Consider the following 18,649-nt stretch of genomic DNA (forward strand, 5'->3'; position numbering starts at 1 on the left):
CTTTTCAGAACATGTTCTTACTCTAAGTAATTAAAAATTATTTTTAACTTGTCACAAGTACGGATCCCTTCCTTGCCTTCCTCTCAGAAAAGTCCCATTAGGACTCAGAAAATCACAAGCTATCCCCATTTTCCCTCTTTCATTTTGTAAGTATGGACATTCTAGGAATGCCACATGATGACTAGGATTGAAGAAAGCTACTGATGGTGGAGTTTTTATCTTTTTTTTTTTTTTTTCTTTTGGCCAGGGGAGGGGCACTGTTGTGTTCTCAGCTCAGTTTACATCCTTCACAACGCTCAAAAACCACTGCATGTTCAGAAGGTACAAAGCACCTGGTCTGTGGGAGGGGGATAGAGGAGAAAACACACATCTCCAGCCACTTATTAAAAACTCTGGCTAGTGCCTAGGCTTTTAAATGATACAACACATCACGCATAACAGGCCAATGACTGAGCACAGGCACCAAGCACAACATTCAAAAAGGCACAACCAAAATCCCTTAAAGAATACACTGGTTGATTCCATCTGGCTTAGAAGAAGTGTGTTTTAGTGTGCCAAGGGGGGAATTTTAAGATGGCTGCTGCTTGTTGGCTGCTATGGATAGGTCTCTGCAGGAAGTAGCAGAGCTTCTTTAGGAACATTGTTATCACTCGTGGCAAATATCTTTTGGAACACAAGCAGAGATATAGCAGGTTTTAGTGGCCAGCTGATTCCAGCATCCCTCCAACAAATCACCTGATGTGGCTGTGTCACACTGCAACTGAACTGCAAACCAATTTCCATTCTAGAAATAGAATGTTTGAATTATACAGCTGCAAGAACCAGGGTTAAAGTTCCAGGTTGGATTTTTGTCTCTGGAATATGGGAACTGGCTCAGTGTGCACGTGTGTGTACTGTGTGTTCGTGTGCACATGCAACCATCAAAAGTTTACACAAAGAGCAAATTACATTTGCTTCCTAATGCACAATGAACACACGGGCTGAAGCAACTCCACATTCAAACCTAGCCCCAAATGTGTGGTTGTATTTTAAAGTCCTTAGCAGTGGGTTCAAACTTGAGCTTGCAATTATAGCCTTTTCTTGTTTAGAAAATAGATGTCACTGCTGACAAATCCAGATTCCTTCTGAACCTTCAGAAAGGAATAAAAATTGACAAGGTGAAGTATCCTAGAGCAACTGTCCCACTGTTTCCCAGCTCTCACCCATTAGGTTAAATACTACAGAGATTTCAGTGGGACCAGCACACTTTAAAAGATGTAGTCTCTCTCTGTCTTTTTCTCTCTCTCGCTGAATGATATTTCTGCCCACATGCACTGACACATACCGTGTCTAACAAGGCTGTGATTCATTTTCAGTTCTAGTCATGCTCACAAGTGATGCAGTGCACTAGCTGTGCCTTCAGGATCTGCGTAATTTAGCTTCATTTTCTCTGCCCCCACCCTGCATTAAGTGAAGTTCCAACAAAGCCAAGTCATCACCCACCAACTCCCCCTCCCACCTGCTTGGGGGATGTATACAGCAGGAATCTGAATAATAATAATAATAATAAAATTAAATTAGTTTTTTTAGAAAGAGAGAGGAGGGGATGAGAGCTTGAGAAATATCATGAATTGTTAGAAAGCTTTCTAACAGTGAATAATGTGAGTGAATAATGATAATGGGATGTATACTACCAGATCACTGAAGCAGCTGTATCAGTCCTGAATCATCTCCCCATACACGTTAAAGGCAGCACTGTGTCTTGCATCGTGAACATCCTGCAAGTTCATGCTAAAGGCTGATTGACATTAAACCTGAATCCCTGCTTGATGAAGGCAAACAGCTCCTCAGCCTCTCCCACGAAGCCTCGTGGTGACCATTCGCTGCTCTCCTGCCCCCTGCAGCCGCTTTGGCCAGGCACAAACGTCAGCGGGAGCCGTCAGAGCGTCCGACTGCAAACCTCCCCTTGCAGCCCAGTGGCCACCATCCATCACCAATTACACACGGTGGGCTTGTGATACAAATTACAAGCTGCTTCTGAGCTAAACTCCATGTATTTGAGGCATGAGGCCAAGCTTGAACAAAGTGAAAGACAGGCTTTTTATTTGATAAATCTCATTATCTTGCTGGCATTCAAAATTCATCTCAGACAGAGAAATGCATCACAAAGTAGTTCTCTAGTTAGTAGTTCTCTCTCTTGGAAGTTCTCTCTAGTAGTTCTCTCTCTTGGAAGAGCCAAGATGCTTTAACATATAAGTTAAAAGGTGTTTACACACCCACCACACTAACACTTCTAGCTCTCCTCCACCTTCAACCTGGAACTATGTTTTGATGGAACAGAAAACTTGATTTTCTAGAGAAAAACAAGTAAATCGCATTCCTTCAGCAAAGATCCCTAGACAAAAGCAAGTCACTGAAGACTCCTTCAAGCAGATCTTAGTGATCTGCATGATTTCCTTAATCCCTAACCAATGACACAGGATAAAAGGAATTAGCAGCAAAAGCGAGAAGGTACTTCAACATTACAGGTGTAATACTGCGAGGGTCACTGTCACCACAGAGTTGCAGTGAACTAAATGAACACATATCACCTTTCTTCCCTTATGTGAAACATCTACGTGGTGGGAGCTTTGTATAAGCCAGGTACAGCCTCCCAAGCTAAGTAGCCTCTCCTGTTGCTGGCCCCCATTCATGACCAACATCAACAAGCCAGAGTAGGGATTAAATTCCCTACTTGCTGTAGAGGTCCCTCTCCTTCTCTTCCTCACTCCCTAAAGGCTGACTCAGTTTGAGTGCAGCTCACCAGCCTGCTTGCTGGCATGTCCCCACTTCAGAAAGAATATAAGAGCACACCAGAATTTTGAGCTACCCAAGGCTTGTCCAAGCCTAATGGTTGGGGGAGGTGGAGTTAGTGTCTCTGCCTTCCCATCAACATCCTCTTTTCTGCCAGGACGAGCCTGGGCTGATCAGGAGCAGAAGAAATACATTTCCTCATGGTCATTTCCTCCTGATCTATTCTCCTCCTCAGAAGCTCCCAACTATAGCAAAGGAATGAAGGAGTCACCACAGCCAGGGAAGGGCTGATCTACATTTCTGATGTGTAACACACATGACTGTGAAGGGACCAGATCATCCCATGAGGCTGGTATCAACAAGGGCTCTGAGAACTCTGAAACGTTTGGAGGAGGATAATTCCTGGGGCTGGATGCTCGTTGGGAGTAACGGGTCAGGCAAGGAAAGCAGCAGACTGTCATTTCAGCATTTAAGCAGAAGGGCCACTGCCTCATTCTGCAAATTGAAGAAATGAAGCCAACTACGGGTTGGCTTATTGTGGAAATGAAAGTCAAGGCTGTGTGTTTTGATTTCCTGAGCTCTCCACACAAGTCCAGCCTTCCTCATCCACGAAGTCATGCTGTAAACATCCTCAGGGCAGGGCCTACACCTCTCATTTGCTTTATGTCTGTGGTTTCCAATCTTCCACAGTTTGCAGATCCCTTCACGCTTTCCAATAGGGCTGTGCATTCAAACCTGCTGACAACAGGCTTGCTTTCCCTGTCTTTCCTGCACATCTTGCACGTAGCTCGTGGATCCTTGTGAGTCTATTCTTTGTGGCCCTCTGCAGATTCCTATGTGCCCCTCTCTTCCTGCCAATCCCTACACACCAGAAGAGCCAGCAGCAGGCATTTTCAAAGTGGCCCTAACTCCATCTAGCTGCCCTAATTCGAGACAAAAGCACAGAGCTTCCCTGTCATTTCAGCATTTCCCATCTCAAGGTATGGGAGCTGTTGATCTCCCACATGAAAATGCATTATGCTGTCAGTCCAGCCTAAGGGCTGTTATTTAATTTACTTGAGGAGGTAAGTGAAAGCCCCTTCATGCAAATGCTTACAATGTGATCTGGAAAACAGCAGGCGTAATTAGATAAAATGGCAGCAAAGCCCACCAGGGAAATAATGTTAATTCATGAGGATTTTCCTCTCCACCTCCCTCTCAGCAAGATTTGAAGACAAGGAGGGGAGGAAAAAAAATGAAGAAAAAGCCAAAATGCACCTCAGTGATCTATCAAGTAGGAAAACAGGACAGCAACCAGTGGGGTCATCTAGGAGATGCCTCTGCACATCACCCCCATCCTGCTGCAGGACTGGCAACTAATGTGAGTGATGCAGCACTGAAAGCAAAAATTGCTCAGTCACTGTCATAAGTTGATTTGAGTAGAGACATAACGAGCCATCACCCCTAAACTTCACATCATCTCCTGACCAAGGCCTAGCCAGGCCATGGAGATTTGTCACATCACTGCAGACCCCTGCCCCCACTAACAATAATAACACCAGAACTCTTATGCAAGTCTTGAAAGAAGATCTGGCATTTCCAACCCACTCATGAATTTTTTCCCTCAGAAATATCCAGGAAAGGGTTCTGACCAAACTGTCGCAGCATTGGTGGTAAAGGGGATCATGAGGACACCCTGATGCCAGCACATGTGACACTGATCCAACGGAGAGAAGCTCTCCCAGTGACCTGAGGAAACCACAGCTCTGTGTTTCTGTTGCTGCTGCCTTCTCCCTCCCACCTAGAAGCCAGCCAGGAAAGCCACCTCCTGATTGCTGACCTGCCACTACAAAAATGGATTCCAATTAGCCAACTCACTCACAGCTATTAGGAAAGAGAGACATTTTTTGTTGTTGAGTAATTACTCCTCATGAAATGGCTTACATCCCTAGTTGATTAGGTCACAACACACTGTGAACAAATTGATGTAACAGAGATATCTTTAACCTGATAAATTAAGGCATACTTTCTCAATATAGAAAGCTTAATTGAAGCCATGCATGGGGTATTTACCAAAGGCATCTAGAAACAGAATTGTGACATGCAGAAATGTTACAAACAACAGTTGAGATCCAAAGACAGCAGCCCATACACATCCAACTCGCATATTTACTGGAGGAGAAAAAAAAAAGATGGTTTGTCTGTTTACTGTGAGGATAGCAAATGACTTAAAGTGAACAGAGTAGTTTGACATCAGCAGTTAAATATGCAAAGGCAAAATTCAGGTGGTACATGTGAAAGAAAGATCTTGTTTGTTTGCTTCCCTACATATTTTCCCCCATCTATCAGAGGAGAAAACCTTTTTTTTTCCTAGTCAAGGATTTACTTGCTGAAGCAATTAGAGATACACAAAAAACACAGAAAGTCTGAATAACCACACAGTAAATGTGCCACAGTGAGGGTTCCCAAAATACAGCCCATTAAGTACCCCTAGAAGAATCTTGAAGTCAGCCTGGGTTGTATTGCAAGTAAGTTCAATTACATTTTCCCTCCCTTCACCAAGTCCTAATCTTTAGTGTTTCTCTACAAATAAAACTCCATCTTCCTGGGGAACAGCAGCTCCTCCACCATTTCTATCAAGTCATCCATTGTAGTACACTGGTTTATTTAAAACCAAACCCAATTGCCCAAGCCCATAAATACCAACTGCTTCCTGATTTTGGGACTTGCCCATCTATTAAAAGGAAGCCGTTCACTTTACAGACTGTGGCCCTAATCTTTCAAACAGTTTCGCCTGCGCTTAGCAGGAGCACGCGAGCACTTCGGTCCAATGTAAGCATTTGCTGAAGTGAGGCCAATGTTTCCTGTTGTAGTTAAAAGCACATTATAGAGTGAGGATGGAAAAATATGTCTGCAACACAAAATCAGCCCTTCTCTTCCCATTTCAGGGTGAGGGGCTCGGCAAAGCACTCTCAATGGAAATGTATGTGACAAGGGCCTGGGTAGAGTGAGTGCCATGAACAGCTTTATACTGTGCTGGCTTTCTAAGTCGGGAAACCAACTGGGTGTCATTTAATCTCCCAGATTAAAATCACTTAGCGAATATTGTATTGTTTCAGTGCTCTTGCTGTCAGCACAGCGTTGGGGGCCTCGCCGGCGCTCTGCTGCTCGCTAACTCACCACTAATGAAACCTCGCGCAGGAGCAGCTGCTGGAATCTGTGTCAAACTGCATCTGGCACCCATCTATCTTCCAGCCATCTAAATTCACCTCTGAAATCATACAAAAGCAGCCGCAGAGCTCCCTGCAGCCACTCCAACACACCAGGCTTTGTCTCATCAAGCCTGTTAAGCAATTTAAAGCAATTTATTTTTTTAATTTGCCTTGTGTTTTACAGCGGCAGCTTTCACAAAAGCAGCGAAGAAGTTAAGAAAAAAAATTGAGGGGAGAAGGGAAAAAAGTGCCCCCTTTTCTTTTTTATTTTTAAAGGAAAAAAAAAGCCTGTCAAGCTCTCAGTAGACTATCATTACGCCAGTTTTGGCTGAAACTGTATGTTTAGGGGTTTTCCAATGGAGACACTCTGGTGCCTGCAACACTCAGACAGGGAGGGGAAGCTTCTATACAATTGTTGAATTGTTGTCATGGCTATTAAATATGCTGTAGCACAAATACCCAACAGGGCTGAAGGTCTGTCATGTATTGGCTCTGGAGAAGTATCAAAAATACTGGTATTAACTAGCAGATAACTGAGTTATACAAACACTGAATAAAAGATTCAGTCAAAAGTTTTAAAAGGTTTATTAACTTCACTCCAAACCCTTCCCGCCCACCTCCCAATTGGGGCCTAAAGTACTCTGTAAATTAAAAATATTTTACATTTACTGTAGCATTAATTTGACTGAGTCTCCTCTAACATTTGGGGTAAAACTGTCTCTTCTCTCTTTGCATTTTCTACAGAAGAGAGGAGTTTTGCTCCACTGTCTCGTTAGGCTCATGAGTGGCAGTTTGAGAGACTGGCACAGTAAAGCCATGACTTGCTGACTAAAACAGGTCAATGAAAAACAGGCTAGTGACTGAAATTGAAACTTCTCATTTCTCTCAAGAAAAGGGTGTATTGTCAAGATAGAGTCAAGCATTGTCTGTTAAGCAACTTTCAGAGCAGCAGTGCTCAGCAGCACGGCAGCACCGCAAGCTCCCCGGTGCGGGAGGAGGGGACGGGCCCTGGCACAGCCCCAGCGCCCGGCCAGGCCCCGCGGGACCGAGCTCGGCCAGCTGCCGGGAAGGAGCACTAAGGAACACGGGCTGCAGAGGGCAGGGGATGTGCTGGGCTCCCCTCCCAGCCTGAAGCTGTCCATCCAGCCAAACGGGTCACGATCCAGGTCTCGGTGACGTCCAGCCACACGGCACGGAGCACTCCAGGTGAGTGTGCCGGGCCTTCCGTGAGGGCAGCGGTGGGCGAGTTCGGGAGGCGTTTCCTACACTGAACGCTGCAAACTGCGGAAGGAGCAGGAGAAACAGGATCTGTCAAGCCATCTAATTAAGGAGCATTTTCCCCACGCAGATTCATACACATCTCTCCAGGCTACAGGGCCTTCATTTCTTGCCTCAGCCCAAAACAGACCGACTGTATTTTCATTTCTATGACAATTTGTTCCCAGCATTTCTCAGGAAGAAGCACAACGTACATGTCATACAAAAATGGTCACATGCTCATAGATACCTCTGCCTCTGCTGCTAATTCCATTGTGCCTATCTGCCGTGCAGCTACCCTTTTGCAGCGACTGAAATCTGAAGAAAAATGGAAGTGTGCTTCTTTCCTGTGAGCTTCCCAAAGTAACCACTGCAACAAGAAATCACATTTTTGAGCACAGGCAGTCCAACTGCTGGCACTGCTGCTCCTCTACCCACTAACTAAAAAGGAGATTTGGATATGCCCTGCATAGGGTCACTTTATAGGGATGTCCAAAATGAAATTACCATTACTAATAGGCTGAGCGAGTATCCTGGACAGCCCCCTCCAGCCCCCAGTTGAGCTCAACAGCAGGACTAACAACAGCTCCAGGATTGTGGCCACCAGGAAAAGCCACAGACATCGACAATTCATTTTTTACAGGCCAACGGGCTGACCTCTGGCCAGCAGTGGAACAAGTTGGCTTAAAGGCGACAAAGCTCTGTACACCACTATAAATCATCCAAACCAACCAGCAGAAAATCTGTGCGCTGATCATGTTAGCTTATACCTCCTCCTTATTTTCTCCCTGTGTAAACAGAGTCCTCTCCCCCATCACCTCCCAAGGCCCATCTGGAGGAATCACAAAGGCTGTTCTCACATCCTGCTCCCTGAAGGAGCCGGTCCTGCTCGCTGAGTGCTCGCCAACGTCACGCCAAGCAGTGATGCAAGCCATGACTGCTGTCCAGGTGGTGGGGTGTGACCTAGTTCTGGGCTACAGGGGTTTGGTTTGGGAGGGATGTGCAATGTCTAGTGATGGAGATGAGGAGAAGAGAAAATTGTTATAAAAAAGTTAGGAATTGATCATATTATACGTATAGACTCTGTGTTTTTAGAGGGAAGTAAGAGGCCAAAACAAAAGCAGTGCCACAGCCTCAGGATCTTAACATCAATCTGGAGTGGAAGTAGGAAGGAGAAAGGATCCCCACTGTAGGAAGCAGAAACTTTTGCTGCTAACAGAACTAACATGTCCCCAAAATCCGGTTTCCTTAGTATATGGCATCAAAAGGAGAAATACTTTAAAGACACAAAGGCATTTCACTCCTCCCCTGCCTTCCAACAAGCACATTCATTCAAAAACAACCTGTCCACACCACTACCAGGTGTCTCAGGTTTTATGCACGAATAAGCTGTCCTTTAACTGGCACAAATATTCATTTACCAATTGGAGTATTTCTTCAATCATTCAACTCTGGCATGATGAGAACCAAATGAGTTCTGTAGCAACAGGGTAAATTTTCACAGCTAATTCTCTCTTGCAGGATTTTCTTTGGCATTGGGCTGAAGCATCATTGGTTTGCTTGTCACTTGATGATTTTGCCATATTTTAGAGCAGCCATGCTGACCCAAAAGGACACCAGCATCATCCTACACAAACAAACAGTATTTCAAAATTTACAGCATTGCTCTCAATTTACAGCATTGCAGTCCAGAGGGCATCCCACTGAGGTTGTGGAAAAAAGGGAAGCAAATGCACTTGATTTGCTCAATGCACAGCACTCCTTTAATTAAAGGAGACTCTCTGTTGGTCTGTACCTATTTTCCTGACATCTTTGGGGCTTTCCAACCCTCCCAACACCTTCATCCACAGGGAATTCCCTTCATCCACAGGGAATTCTCTGCAGATACCTCTGCTAGCATTTCGTCTGGTATACACAAGCCTGATAGAAATGCGGTGGGTTTGTATTATGAGGCATGTGCACATTGCCTATCCTGAAAACAAACAAAACCTCTCCAAAATACCCCATTCCCTCCATTGATTACGAAAAAATCCCCAGTTCCAATTTCCAGGAAGTCCTAGAAGAGCAGGCAAGCCTTGGTGCCTACATCCTTTAAATATGATTTGAGGGGAATTATTGTTTCAATAATAAAGGGAAGCTTTTTTTTCATGGGAGAAACCAGAAAACCAAACAGAGCTTCTTTATATCAGGTGCTGTGTTCATGTAATGAGTTTTTTGTGGTGTAATAGTTTTCAAAACAGGGCAGCCAAGAATTGCTTTTTCCAGTTATCTATAAATCAGGGTTGGAAAGAAAACAGTTCCAGAGTGTGGTATGCATCAGTCTGAGCAATCACAGCATTATGCAGGTAAACAGCTACATAGCATCAATTAGCAACACACACACAAAAAAAGGACCATCTACAAATCAGAGTACAGAAAAAAAAAGCTTACAACTTTGCCAACCAACCACTTATCTGTTTGAAGACAGGGGAAATGGAGCTACCTCAAATGGTAGGGGTCACCAGAAGAAGGCACAGAGGGAGCTGACAGAGCAAGGGGAGAAGCCTCCTGAATGGCGAGGAAAATAGGAGCTAGAAACTGGGCAGAGGGCTTGCAGGCAAACATTAAATAAAACAGTTATATAGCTACACACAGCTGCAAACTGGCACAGAAAGAGCTCCAAAGCAAGGGGGTGGGGAGGAAAGGCAATGGCAAGAGGGAGATTTAGACCTGATTATGCAGAAAACAGTTCGGGTGCTTTTTTTTTTTTTTTTTTCCCACATTCATCTGGATAAAAATAATAAGGACTGAAGTGTGAGTCCAAGAGGCCAAGGATGGGAAAATGTATCACACTAGAAGCAAAAGATGACCCAGTTTGGACAAGAGGTATAAGCAGAAGAAAATCAAGAGGAGAGAAGGAAGCCTGGAAAGTTGTGTAGAGAAGATAGCAGCAGGATTTAGCAACCGTAAGGAATAGGAAGGGGGGATGGGTAAGGAGAGGGGAGTTAAAAACAACAGAGTTGCAGCTATGTTTCATGGCACTAATTCAGCAAAGAAACAGCCTCAAATGGATGTAAACAATGGACTATTCATTAGGGGTTTCATTCCCTGCAACCCAGCAAACTATTGTCTGCAAGTTTTAAATACTCCCTTCACACACACACAAACTAAATTACAGAAAATGTGAAACATCAGATAATCTCAACAACGTGTCTCAAAATCACTGCCCTCAAGCATGCACTATGCTTGGCAGACTCTTCTTCCAACCATCTGCCAGCACGTGGAGGAAAATAAATAATTAACACACATCTGGGGTCAGACTGTGAGCTACAGCGCCCAGCCTGAAACTCCTGCCTGAGTAAAGGACAGGCAGTGACTGAGAGCACGTGTGGATTGGCTCTGGGGAGCCTTTCCAAGCTGTCCCACCCTCAACATCCTGTCCACCTTGCGGTGGGAGCCTCCCACACTGACAGAGGATGATGTGTGCTTCTGTCCCACACCATCTATCTGACACAGCAGCTGAACAAGCAATTCAAAGTCTGGGGCTACATTTTCACAGGCAGAAGGTTTAAAGTTTCTCCTGCTGCCACTATTACAGTAAGGGATAGCTTGGATAGGTAGAAAATATGTTTGACATCTGGTTTTGCTCATCTGAGCTTCATCTGTAACAGCTCTCCAGTAATACCCCTTCCTGAACACCAGGGTACACAGCAGGGCATGCAGGTGTGATCCAAATATCCTTGTCTTATTCCCAAAGGTGATTTGCCTCTTTGGAGTGCCCCAGAGCAAGCCTCCAGCCCATAGCCCCTCAGAGGGAAGGGGGTTGTGCCTCCCAGGAAAGGGCTAGCAACCATGGGAGGCATTTGTAAGGGCAAGATGGAAGAAGAGGCAGATAACTTGGGCTTTCTTTTTCCTCATCTATTGAAGGCATCTGCATAAAGCACCTTCCACAGTGTGTCCTTCCTGTATTCATAGGCAAAGGCTCAGAGGACCTATCCAGCCTGCAGACCTGCAGAGCACAGGCTGTACAGCCTCACTCAGCATCCCTCATGCCTGGTTGGATGTGACCTGTCTTTCAGGAATCTGGACTGCAGGGAGAAGCTCCTGACAAGAGGCTGTCTCACAGCTTTTCTTCCTCTTGCCCAGGTACATCAGCACAGCTCTTGCCAAAGGTACATCAGCACAGTGACTCTGCTCAGTGTTACATCACACTGCTCCCACCTGGAATTACACGAATGGAAGGGGACCTTCCACTCCCTTCAGGTTTTCAGCCAACTTCTTCAAACTCCTACTGCTTGCACTGAAGGTCTGTGATGAGGGACACGATCACAAAATCTGTTGAGCTGGAAGGGACTCGCAAGGATTGTCAAGTCCAACTCCTGGCCCTGCACAGAACCATCCCCAAGAGTCACACCATGAGAACAGATGAGTCTTTTCTTATCCTTAGTTTTGGGCATATGGGCAACAACAAAGCACCTAATTTTGTTTTGTCTGTTCTCCAGAAGTGCTGTGTGTTTTACTGAGCTGCAGCGGAAGCACGCAAACAACACACAGCCCACACAGGAAAAAAACAGCCTGGAAAAGTGGCAGGAGGGGAAGAACTTGACAGTTTTAATTAGATTTGTATCTTTCATATTGCATGGACTCTCTTTGCTCATGCAACATGGTACACAAGCAGCACACACAACAAATCACTGTCCACCAAACTGGAAAAAATAAAGACAGAAAATACAGATTCATTTATGGTTCCCCTCAGATCTCAGCATGCTTCACATTTAGGGTTCATGGAGTATCTCAGTACAGCAAACATACACTGACAGCTACTACAGGTTAGGGACACCTTCACAACTGCCAGATGGGCAGCAAGAAGCAAAATCCTTGTGTACAACACTGAAATCTCCCCTTTCCAGCTCTATGAAAAGCTCCCAGGGCTGCCCCCAAAGGCAGCCTTTGGGTTATAGGAGATGAGTCCCAGAGCTTCTGCAGCTCTGTATGTGTTTTAATTTTAACCTAAACTTTCAGTGGGAAAGAAGACAATTTCTACTTCTTTTCGCTGCAAGGGTAGCCAACAAAATGTGAACTGAAGGTTGGACAGAAAAACTGAGGAAGCACAGAGAGTGGGTGCTATAAGTCACGTGTGGGCTCCAGCATATGGGTAACAGTCACACTGAAATAAGGAAATCAAATGTCAGTCCACTACTACCCTGCCCAAAATTATTCTCTCTACTGATTCCCAAGAATACGCAGCTTCAAAAGCTGAGGGCCTGCTTGCAGGGACAGGCAAACAGTAGAAAACACACACAGGGAAATAACTGGAGTTTGTTCTGCTCCTCTTTTACCCAAAGCCCTTTTTATTAAGCGCTTTTCACGTAGCTGTACAAGCAAAGGAAGCAGGAGAGGAAGGGGGCAGAGGGAGGAGGGAAGGGGGAAATACAGCATTTCCCATCAGCTCTACCAAAGGAAAGGCATGGTAGGGAAACAGAAGAGCTGGCTGCAGATCATTCCCAGCCAGACTAGTGTAAATGAGCAACAAAAAGGACTAACACATGGAGATCAGCAAAAGGAAAACCAGCACACAGGGGAAAGAGCAAGAGAATACATAGGAAAGGAAAAGAGGATGTGAGAAGGCTCTTCTGGTGGGACAAACTACTGAGGAAACAGCCAAACACACACCACCACTCTAAGAATCAAACAGAAGCAACTGAAAGTTTGAAGAAAGCATGCTAACACAGAGAAGAGGTTCTGTCTGAGGAAAAAATACATGGTCTTGAAAACACCAACAAGAAAATAAATGCTAGATAGGAGGTAATAACAAGAAGGCAAGAAAAAAAAAAAAGAGACTACAGGGGTTTGGCTTTCTTTTACACACTGCATTCTTCACTCAAGTTCATGTCTAACCTGGAGAGTGTCAAATCCCAATTTCAGCAAAAAAGATCCAGGCTTGAATTAGTCAGCCCATAAAGGATATTTAGTCACCACCTCTAATCAGCCTCCTATCACAACCAAGGACATGCCAAATATCTGAAGTAGACTATGTTTAAAAACTAAAACAGTACCAGAAATAGTAACAATTCCTGGCTGAGTCACATTTTAAGCTACACACATTACCCATTCAAAGGATTTTTTAATTTGAACATTGTTATTGTTGAAACTTGTTGGTTTGCCTTATTTTGGTAATTCAGATGAGTAGGAACAACATTTCCTGTACTATGGACAAGATGCTTTTTGATCGTTACAGGGTTTTTCCTTCCTCCTGTTTCCAGCTTTCAAACTCCTCTATTGAAGGGAACTTTCCTTGCAGGCAGTGTCCTTCCCAAGGACAGACCTAGAGAAAAGATGACTTTCCTTAGAGTTTTAACAGAGACATGGGGGCTGATGAAAATGTTTGCTTGGGTGTCTGCACTGTGTGAGCCAATGAAGCTGCAACCAAATGTCTTCACTCTTTCTCCTGTAACTTGATACCTGGCTTTAGCAATCCCTCCAGCTCTTGAATTAGGAATGGAAAATATGAGAGCTCTGTTTCACAGCAAAGGTTTAGAGACAGGGGAAGAAAAAAAAAAGACATATTAGGGCTAAGGACATATTAGGGCTACTTGCAAATGGTATTTGCCTTATACTGGACTTAGACACCTGACAACACCACATGCAGGCTCTGTGCACCCACCCGTACCTATGGGCACCCACGCTGCAAAGCACTGCCCAGCCATGTCAGAGCTGGTGGTTTGAAGACTGACTCCAAACCAAGCCTAAAGCCTGATTTCTAAAGCAATTCCCTTTACTTTGCACCTCTGTGCTCCAACGGCTCTGGGTGCAAATAATGGCATTTGAAAGCAAACAGCTACTGCTGAGGGAGCAAGATATTAAAAACTCCAGTAGCTGGTTTTGTGCATAACTGCAGTTTGTCATGAAAGTAAAACAGGATGCTGGGCTGAAAGCTTTATGAAAATGGTGTCCGTAATCGTCACACTCATTTCCAAGTCCTTTGAAAAATATTTTTAAAGCATCTGTCTAGTTATATCTCTTGTTACGTGCTCTCAGCCACAAATTGGCACATTTCAAATCCGAACCAGAGCACAGGAACCCTTCCCCAAACAGGAGCTCTCTCAGCACTCTGTGGTACCCCTGGCCCCTCGTGCACCAGGGAAGGGGACAGTGTGCTCGCAGGCTCACCAGGAAAAACCTTTCCCTGAGCATTGTGGCTCAGCCATTTCAGTGACACAATTACAGCCCTTGCCAGGAGCTTGCATCATGTAACACGCTGCGAGGCTTTTCACGGCACCGCGGCTGCGAGCTTCCCTTCGGGGGCCCATCCCCGAACGTCCTGCTGCAAAACGCTGCAGCTCCCAGCCCCCGCCAGCTTCTCCCACCTCCACAGGAACTGCTCGGGGATCCTGCCCCTCCTTGTGCTCCTTCAGCCTGCGGAGCTCGGTGTAACGCTGCCTTCCAGGGCTACAGGGAAGGATGACTGTCACCTTTCAGAATATCACCAGTCATCCTTGCAGGACGTTTTGATGTAAGTCAGGAGGGGAGGTGAAAGAGAACCAGCAAAAAACACTTTTGCTGTGTTCTCAGGACTATGAATTTGTGGTACTGCTGTTTGTTTGACAGAGGTCAAATTTTACTAAGGCAGGATTAAATACTGTCCGTGGAACCGTATGATGCTAATGGCAGGTAGTGCTGAAAATCCAAGTGGAAACAAAGCTTAACTTTGTCTTCTTCTTGTGATTCACAGGTGACAACATTTCTAAAACAGGCTATAGCCATGCCATGACATGTATCAATAAAGCTGGAGCTTTGCTGGGATCGTGAGGAACGAGCGGCGTGCGCTGCGAACTAAAAGGGCACAAAAATGCAGCAAATGAAGCAGTTTGTTCCTGAGCTGAGGTTTGTAGGGATCTGATGAGCTGCAGGATATTGGCTCTCCATCTTGCTTCCAGCTGCTTCTACAGATGTCCAGGCTCCTCACTGCCAAGAAGAGCTAGGAGGCTAGTGAAAGCAGCTGGAAGAGAAGGAGGTGGAGGAGGAGTCAGGCTTGCACCCTCTGGGGAGGGCCCAAAGAGGAGGAGGAGGGAAGCAGGCACTGCCCACACATGCTCTACAACTCTGGCTGAAGGTGCTGACTGCTGGGAAAAGGCGTCATGTCCATGGAGAAGGGAATGAGGAACTTCAGAGTATTTTTTCTTTCTTTTTATTATTTCTTTCTTTTTCTTTTAAAATTTTTTTTAAGGAAGCTAGGGAAGAAAATTAGGTCATTGAGTAGCATCTCTGCAAGAACGTGGGAGCAAGAAGGGCAGAGATTCAAGAAAGAACCAACAAGGACAGGGAGGGAAGCCAGAGAATCCGAGAGAAATAAAAGTGATCAAATATTAGTGGTGTATGCAAGAGCAAGAGAATCACTGAGCAGATGGGAGGAGGGAAGAAGAAATGATTAATAGGGAGTGTGAGGCCCTTCCCCCTCCCTCAAGCAGGACTAATCACATGGAAGACAGCTAAAATCTTACTTCCTAATATTGCTTTGCTGCAGTAGCTGCTACATGATGGAGCAGAGCAAGCCCATCCCCAAGACAGAAATCTCCCTAAAAGATGAGAACAAACCCCTCAGGACAACACATCCAGGATGTTATGGCTGCTGGTGCTAAAGGGACATCTGTTGGGATGGATCTGTCATACCCTGAGAGCTGATAGCTGGTGTTCCTGCAGGATCACCAAGTCCTGCAGTGAGTCTAAAGCCACATTCCTGCTTTCACTCTGGTCACCTCTCCTGCCTCCAGCCTTACAGAGGAAAATGACTGGCCTCTCCATGCAAGTCAAATGCATAGATGTTCAACTTCCCTACACCAGCAGCTAAAAAATCTCATTGCCTGGTGTCAGAGCACACCTCTCATCAAGCACCTGTGGGGTCCCACCCAGACACGAAGGCGCTGCCTCCTCAGCACGGAGGCACAGGGTGAGCTTTGCCATGACAGCATCCATCGGAGGGGCAGGACAGCTCTGCACTGCCCTGCTCCCTTCCACTCACTGGGCCAGAGCCAGCTGTCCTGCAATGGCAAGCACAGGCTCCCTTCCCACCATGTGTTTCTCAGGCTTGGCCATCACAAAGCAGGAGAGAAGAGGGGCCATTGCCACAGAAACAGTTCCAGATAAATACATTTGCTAAAAAGAGGCTCCCATGGATTTCTGGTGACAGCCTGTCACCGGGACTGCTCTGCACAAAGCTCCCACAAGACTCAAGTACACAGTCCTCTCCCTGAAATATATGCTAAACAGCTTATTCCTTCCCACATTTTACAGGTGCTAACATGTTCATCCATCCCCTCACTTTTTTCTTCCATGGACTGAGCAACCCCAATACTTACATCTCTGTATAGGTCATGTCTGCTAAATCATCCATTCATGCTATTTTCCTTTTTTTTTTTTTTTTTTGACCCACTTTTGAGTTGTTTTGCTGTTTTTAAAGGCTGTGAGGAGAAAACTGGTTCAAGACTCCAGCTGAGACCTCACCAAGCTGAGCTGAGTGGAAGGATTGCTGTACCCTTTTGGTTATAAACCTCAGCTTGCCTTTTTCACAACTGTATGAGGCTGGTGACTCACAGCCTGGAATCCACCATCAACTCCATCCCCCCTCTGCAGAGCTGCTGCTCAGCCAGCCAGCTCCCATTCTGGGTCTGGGCAGCCCATTATTCCCACCTAAGTTAACAACTTTGTGCTTGTCCTTTTCTGAATAACCTCTTATTTTTCCCAAGTGATTTCTCCACTTGGTCAAGATTTTAAATTCTAACCCTGTTCTCAAGAAAACGCAGAGCTCCTCCCACACCAGTATCATTTGCAAGTGTAATCAGCACCCACAGCAGAAAAATCCCCACTGTGTGTCACTTCTGGGGAGGACACAGGAATTGACCACTGTAGACACAAACAGGTCCTAGAGCGTTTGTGACATTGCACTCCACAATGTCCAGTCCCTGGAATTTCCCTGGGATTAACCTGAGAGTCACAATAAAGTATGGAAGACAAAGTTGTTGGGGATGTCATGCAAATATGCTCTGCTCATGATGGACCACTGTGCTCTGCCACAGGACGTAATAAAAATAATTCAGATCAAGTGCCATGCTGCTATTTAACCCAATGCAAAGGAGATCACTGCAGCTGATTAAAAAAAAAAAAACTGCAAAAGCCTCAGCAAGGCAAAAGTGAAAAGGAGCACTTGGCCTGATCATAATGGTGGAGCATCCAGCAGAACTGTGATGTCTCCTGCAAGAAACAGGTTCCCCTAAGAACTTTCACCAGCAAGCATCACTCTTTCTATAGCATTCATCAAAGCAATTTCAGTCCACACAAGACACCATTTCCACCAGACATTGTTTCTCTCCAGGGCTTTTACACTACAATATGATGGCAAATATCTTTAGACTGATACAAAGTGAGCAAAAATTCAACTGTGGCTAAAGGCGAGGAGGCAGAGATAGGCAGAAGGGGCGGCTGTGTTTGCCTCAGACAACTGACCTGGAAGAAAGGACTAGAAGACATCTCACACCCAAGTTCTGGTCACCACATACAGCTCATGGGCAATATGGCAGAAGGGCACTTTGATCCCAAGCAGTGTTTTAGGGCAGCAAATTGCAGCTGTCCGACAGGACACCACTTATTAATCCTGCAGCAAAACATACTGGGCTATAAATTCCATCAATTGCTCACTGTTTAAAGAAATTCATTTTCTTTAGAAGAGGAGCATGTTGCTATGAATACACCTCAGATGGACTCAAGTCCATCTGATCCCTCCCCCTTTTATGCAGGTGGAAAGACTTTTGCCTTTATACTGGGAAAAGCAATCTCAAAATATGACATGTCCATTTACTCCATTTACTCCATTTGTGCTGACACAAAAGACAAAAAAAGTACAAAACCTAGTCTGTGTTTGCTGTTTGAGATTTGAATCAGTAGCAAATGGGACAAGCCCAAATGCCAGGAATTTGAGGAAATCCTGGATCCTAGGGACCTCCAGTAGAAAAATATCTAGTCATAATGCCAGTGGGGGCTCCAACACTTTCCTCATCAATAAAAAAGCTTTTTTTTTAGTAAGATATAAAACAGCAAAATTGCCAAGAAGTTATTCACAATCACAGCACTGCAAACCTTGCTTTCGGCAGTTTTAGCCCCAGAATGACCGACTCCAGCCTCTGAGGCCAGATGGTGTAAGAACAGGTAAAATAACAGTACCCATGATGTTGTGGAAGATGATGATAGTGATAGTCTAGAAAGGCACCCCAAAGAGACCACTGAAGGAAATGAGAATGTATTTTTTTTATTCCTTTATGCCAGATAATTTCAAAATTGCTGCAGGAAACTGCAGTAGAGACAAATTTAAAGTTTTTGTTTGTTTATTTATTTTTGTTTAGGGTAGAACAAACTCACCAAATGAAGGCAACACAGTATGGGGTGGGGGAAGAAAAGAG

At 45.1% G+C, this 18,649-nt stretch overlaps 1 protein-coding gene across 4 annotated transcripts in view; it reads right to left on the reverse strand.

The window, feature by feature from the left end:
* The window catches only part of SERTAD2 (SERTA domain containing 2), a 79,059-nt gene that overhangs the window by 30,407 nt on the left and 30,003 nt on the right, over positions 1-18,649 (reverse strand). The window contains exon 2 of one of the 4 annotated variants that reach the window (XR_012579440.1): positions 7,116-7,244. The exons of the other annotated variants lie outside the window; for them this stretch is intronic. The gene's annotated coding sequence lies outside the window, so the exon portion shown is untranslated. Of the gene's footprint in view, positions 1-7,115; positions 7,245-18,649 lie in introns of those variants that run through there. 4 annotated transcript variants of the gene reach the window in all.

This window comes from Zonotrichia albicollis, chromosome 3, assembly GCF_047830755.1.
Source record: "Zonotrichia albicollis isolate bZonAlb1 chromosome 3, bZonAlb1.hap1, whole genome shotgun sequence".
Lineage (NCBI taxonomy): Eukaryota > Metazoa > Chordata > Aves > Passeriformes > Passerellidae > Zonotrichia > Zonotrichia albicollis.